This window comes from Alligator sinensis, unplaced genomic scaffold, assembly GCF_000455745.1.
Source record: "Alligator sinensis unplaced genomic scaffold, ASM45574v1 scaffold900_1, whole genome shotgun sequence".
Classification (NCBI taxonomy): Eukaryota; Metazoa; Chordata; order Crocodylia; family Alligatoridae; genus Alligator; species Alligator sinensis.
Window position 1 is genome coordinate 437,564 of NW_005842882.1, and position 6,290 is coordinate 443,853.

Sequence of the window (6,290 nt, forward strand, 5' to 3'; positions counted from 1 at the left end):
ACCGCTCGCAGCTCCGTCCCACATCCTGACCCAGCTGGGCAGCACCTGTTGGTCACCTCCTCACCCCTTGCTACAGCACTGGTGGAACAGTTACCATTTCATTTTGTGACCTTATACATTGCATTGTGTGGTGGCAGGTGCACGCAGCCAGGCCTTGCAAACCCACTAATTAGTGAGTTTGCAGGGATCTGCATTTACCAGTTGCAGCAGAAAAATGTGGATTTTCTCCTTTAAAGGAGAAAAACGTGGGAAACAGTGGGTTTCCTTGCACTGCTGGCCACATAGGGGCAGTGGCAGGGGCACTGAGTCTCACCACCCTGCTCTGCCCTCCTGTACCGGGTCCCTCCTGCTGGGCCGCAGAGGTGACTCCTACCTGTGCCGGTGCAGCCAGGCTGCAGCCCTGTGCTGTGCGGTGGGCACACAAATCTGAGGAGGCACATGCCCCCTATGCCCCCTCGAATGTCTATACCATCACCTATGGTCGGGCACCTCCCCTGCCCCACACCCCCAACCCTGCCCCACCCCCTTCCATCCCCTTCCCCACATATTGGGGGCTGGGGCCTGGGGGCAGAGGGCAGCGAGTCAGGAGTGAGGGGCACCAGGAAGGTTGATGGGGGTGGGAGGCTGCAGGTTGGGAGTGAAGAGTACCTCTGGGGGCAGACAATCTGGAATGAAGCCTTGGGGTCTGTGGCTTGGGAGTGAGGAGCACCAGCATGGGTAGGGGCAGGGCACTGGCATGGTGCTGCTTGGTACTACAAAGCAGTAGGGAGGACAGCTGCACCTGGACCCACATTCTGGTAAGCAAAGGGGGCAACTTTCTAAATATATACATATGTAGAATTTATTTTATTATGATGATTGAGTCACTGTTAGGCTTACAAATGGATATAAGATTGTAAATGTATCAATAAAACATTTTTATATAAAAAATTGTGTTCAACTGATACCTATATATAGCTAGATATAGATATAGATGCATTTCATTTTAATTGTGGAAAAATAATCATCACCAGACCTGCATCCTGGTGAGTGAAAGGGGCAGGGGAAGCTCTGATTTTCTATGATGAAAAAAACAAAATCAAAAGCCAAAATATATAGGTACTTAGAATTTATATTATACTAATTGAGGCACTAGTAGGCTTCCAAATTGCTTTAAAATTGTAAACATATCAATAAAACATTGTGTTCAACTGATACCTATCTATATGGTGATGTCTCACTTTAATTGTGGAAGGAAACAGATTTTGAATTAGAGAATTTAGGGTTTTATATCTGAGGTTTTGTTATTTTTCAACAGAGAAAACCAGGATCCCTGGCAATGAGGGAAGCTTTGCTTGCTGATAGTCATGGACTTCTCCCCTCCATAAGGTCCTAGCCCTCAGGGCTGCAGAAAAATCCTTTGCAAAATGAATAGAGTGAAGAGATCCCCGGCAGAGCCCACGACCTGAGCAACCCCCAACTCTGTTCCAGACGGTGGGAGATTGGGGGTCCCAACCCTGCAGACAGGCCCAGGGGGCCTTATGAGCCATTCCCTGACTCTCCCTAAAGAGCTGGCCCTCCCTGACGTAGTTTCTCTCTCTTCCTGGCAGCAAAAGGCAGCAACCGAGAGACAGAAGATTGTGGATGAATTTGAAGGACTGCACCAGTTTCTGGAGGAAGAAAAGCAACTCCTGCTGGCTGAAGTGGGAAAGCTGGAGAGGGGGATTGAGAAGAGTCAGGGGGAGACTATTACCCAACTCTCCGAGGAGATTTCCCGTCTCAACAACCTGATCAGGGAATTGGAGGGGAAGTGTCAGCAGGCAGCTAGTGACCTCCTGCAGGTGACGCACATGAAATGCCTCCAATCCAAGAGCAAGGGAGGGAAAGGCTTAAATCTTGGGTCTGCCGGGACCAGGTGTATAACTGAGGAGGGGTGACAAGGGCACAAGCCCCAGGCAGACACTTGGCAGCAGTGGGTGTGCCTACACATCCCTGTTCGGTGACATCGGTAGTGCACCGTGTTTTAGGATTTGCTTGGGGGAAGTACTAACACACGATGCAGCAGCCATCCATACTGAAGCATACGGGTGGTGCATGATTGGATTCACCTGCTACATTGCCATAGCGGCACACTGCCAGGCAGCGCACTGCTACAGCAACATAGCCGGTAATCATGTGCAGACCCACGTGATTGCTACATCACTGTAGTGCTCTGTACAGCAATGAAGCGTGTCACAATGTCACTGTAGGGTGACATGTAGATGCACCCAGTGATGGGAGATGTAGAATATCAGCCACAGCTGGTGCTGCTCTGTGCACTTTCACTGCCCAGGTTGCACAGCTACCCTATTTTGACTCTTGTGGGGGTTGCGGGTGAGATCACTGAGTTGGAGCTACACTTTCCCCAGATCCTTCTGTGTGCGGCGCTCGGACTCTGAAAAGAAAATGTGTCCCCTTGAGCATTGGGTCCCCAGGGTGTGGTGCATGGCACTGAGCTCACTTTTCTATCTTTTTCTCTCTCTTTAGGACATCAGGAGCACGCTGAGCAGGTACGTGGCTCCACCTCACTCCCCATACAGGGAAGGGTCTTGGAGACAATGCAATGGGCACATCTCTGCAGGGCACCACAGCACAGCAGGCGCTGGGACTGTCCCTGAGGTGGGAAGGATGAATGTCCCCCTCTTCTCCTCAGGGTAGTGATGGCTTTGGGCACTGGCAGCCTGAAGACTGTAGAGCTGTAATCTGGGCCTTCCTCCTCTTGTCCCTGGGGAATCAGTCCTGGCCACCAGAGCTTGAGCCAACTGCCTGTGAAGTCTCAGCTCCTTCCTGATCCCAAGAAATGTCCTGGGTATTTCCGAGCTGAAGAACACTTATCAGTCCCTGCTGGGGGAGCTGCCACTGCTACTGCCTGTGCTGCCCCCGCGGCTGAGGCACATGGACAGAGTCCGTCTCCAGGTCCCTCCATTGACCCAATGCTATTACCATGGAGCTGAATTCCAAAAGGGAAATCAAATAACACGGACTAGTTTTTCCCAGGTGCAAGAAGGAGAAGTTCCAGCTGCCAGAGGGGACTTGTCCAGAGCTGAAAACGAGATTTAGCATCTTGTCTGGAAAACATCTAGCTCTACAGGAGACTTTGAAGAAGTTTCAAGGTACTGAGTAGGGGGCTGTGAAAGGGAAGATGGAAGTGTCCCTGTTGGGTACGGAGAGGGGAGGAGAGAACCAGTTGGTTCATATTTGGAGCCGATGGCTTTTTTATTTGGGAGAGAAAGTGAATGTCCTGGGCTGATATCCCAGGTTGCAGGTATGAAGCCATGAGGAAAGGGCCTCTCTGTGCCTTTGGGCAAATCACCGATGAACCAGAGCTCCTCAGGGACTCTGTGTCCAGGCTGCAGAGCTGCAGGGCCCCTGCTGCTCCAGTGCTGCTCAGCACAGGCACCTGGAGCTGGGGTGCTGGGAGCTGTGGGGCTTTACCCCACACACAGCCAGGCTGCAACACCTCGTGTCAGGTCACCAAAAAGCCTAAATTAAAGGAGAGGCAGGTTTTCAGGTTTGAAGCCTGCTGGCTTGGGCCCAGGGAGGCAGGGTTTCTGACGGGCCAGGAGAGGAGCTGGGATGGAGGAGGGTCAGGGAGGAGCAGGGAGGGAGCAGAGCAGGCAGATGGTCTGCGGCCTGGGTGAAGCTGCACCTCTGGTATCCTGCAGCCTGTGCAAACCCTTTCCTGTTCCCTCAGCCAATGGAGGAGGGAGTTGTAAATCTTATTTGCCAGGGGCTCTCCCTCCAACTCCAGTGCTTGTCCCTTTTTGTCACTGAGTGGCTCTTCCCCAGTGCCTAAGGGGACAGGATGGACTCCAAACCGAGCTCCCCTGGGTCCAAGGCTGCTAAAGTCCTCCCTCTGCTTGCACCTGCAGCTCCCTCCCTCCCTGTCCTGGGAGAGGAGGCCATTAAGGAGAGGAGCAGGGGGAGATGAAGGCAGCTTCTGCAGCTACAATCCCAGCAGCAGGGGGAGCAGCTGCCCGAGTGTCTCTGCTCAGTCTCAGGGGCTCAGGACCAAGGCAGGTCACAGCCGGCAGCATGAACCAGATGTAGGAAGTCTAATGATTGCCCCCCTTTCCTCTGCAGAGGCCCTGCCATCTGAGCTGGAGAAGGGATCATACACAAAGGGTAAGCGCTGGGGGAGCTGATCCCAGATCCCACAGAACCCATGCCTGCCCCTCACAGAAGAGGCAAACCCTCTCCCAGCCCAGTACCAAAACCCCCTGTGCTGGGATCTGGGGCATTGGGCTAGGATTTTCCTGTCCTTTCCTATGAATTTGCTGCCACCTGCTCCCTTTCCCCTGGGCAGGGGCTGTCCCCAGTGCCAGGACAAGGAGCTACGAGGCCCTCCTTGCTCAGCTCCTGGGGCCAGGACGGTCCCAGGCAGAACAGGGTTGCTGGGGAGGGGGAGGAACTGCCCCGGGCTGAGCTCTGCCTTGATGCTGTGATTCTCTCTGCCAGTGACGGTGACTCTGGATCCACACACGGCTCATTCCTGGCTTGTCCTGTCTGCAGATCAGAAAAGTGTGAGATATGAACAAACACGGAAGCGTCTGCCCGAGAGTCCTGAGCGATTTGAGTCTATGTGCTGTGTGCTGGGCTGTGAGGGATTCACTTGGGGGAGACACTGCTGGGAGGTGGAGGCAGGGGAGGGGGTCTGGGCCGTGGGGGTCGCCAGAGATTCAGTGGCGAGGAGGGGATTGTACCGGGTTAGCCCAGAGGTGGGGATCTGGGCTGTGCAGCATGGCCATGGTTACATCCAGGCTCTCACTGCGCCTAAATGTACCAACCTGTCCCGGAAACTGGTGCCCAAGAAGGTCTGGGTGTGCCTGGACTTTGCAGAGGAACAGGTGTCGTTTCTCAATGCTGATACTGAGGACACAATCTACACTTTCCCGACGGCCTCGTTCACTGGGGACACAATCCGGCCCTGGCTTCATGTCCGTTGGCCTGGATCTGAGCTCAGACTGTGTGATTGAGTTCAAGGGCAAGGTGGGCGTGTAGGTCTGCCATGGCTTTCTGCCACACCATGCTACTGTGGAGTAGTTGTGGGCTACCACGCCATCAGTGTCTTGTGTAGACACGGCCACTGAGAACTAAACCCTGAGAGCCTGGTTTGTCTGAAGGCAATGAAACTCATGCGACTTCCAACTTGTCCTCTCTCTACTGGTTCCCGTGGCCCTAGTGCTGCCGCACCGTAGCACAACGCACGCACCGACTGACAGAGCTAGTGGGCTGGGCTGTCTTCAGTGCCTGCTGTCTTGAACAGAAGGAACATAGGCAAACTTTCTCGTATCACAGTCCTCCTCCTCAGGCACCTCTGGAAGCTTGCCCATGTTGATACCAGACCTACAGTTGCTCTAACAAGATATCACCCACAAGAATCCTTGCCTCTAGTTTCCAACAGGATTCAATACACACCGTCTGTTCCTTGTCACCCTGCTACAAACAGCCTAGCTCAGGGGCAGGCAAAATATGGTGGAGGGTTTTCCCCAGTGCCACGTGAGTGTGGGAACTGCATGCACACTGCGTGGAGCCCTCTGCTAGAGGCAGCCGGGCTGCACTTCCCACCCTTGCACACAGCGTTGGCTGGAGCCATGTGCCGGGCACCAGCGCCTGCACTAGGCATGAGGGTCCCGAATGCTCCTGCCTGCTGGTGCTGCCCTGTGGGGGAGTGTGATGGGGTGTGTGAGTTGGGGGATCCCAACACCCCCCAGCCCCCTCACACTCTACAAATCTCCCACAACCTGCCTCCATAGCTCCCCCACATATACACCCCCCCAACTTACCTTATGCTTCCCCACACACGCAGCCACATCCCCTCACAAACCCCCATATACCCGCCATACGCACCCCCCACCCCCAACCACACCCTATACACACAATATACAAGAGTAAGGCTTTATTTTTGAGTTATTATGCAATTGCCTTCATATATAGTATGCAAACAGAAATAACACCAATATTTTTTGCAATAAAATCATAATATGTTATAGTAGGTGTTTAAATTTTAGTGTATGATTTGTTTTTTTTCTGTTCTATGCACCCCTTCCAAAGGAGTTGTTCCACGGGGCAAGGGGAGGGACTTCTGATGCAAAGGTCAGGGGTTAGGGGCAGGACTTCCGCCCCCAAAATGGCAAGCAAGGAGAGGGGCTACCCACGTGGCCCTCTGCAGCTCACCAAAACTTGATCTGTGGCCCTCCAGCTGAGATAATTGCCCGCCTCTGGCCTAGCTGGAGGTTTCATACAAACATGCAGGGATGCTTTATGAACCA

At 53.5% G+C, this 6,290-nt stretch overlaps 1 pseudogene; it reads left to right on the forward strand.

Moving 5' to 3' along the window:
* LOC102370747 overlaps nt 1-5,980 on the forward strand; it is a 9,465-nt pseudogene extending 3,485 nt beyond the window's left edge.
* The last annotated feature ends 310 nt before the right edge of the window (nt 5,981-6,290 follow it).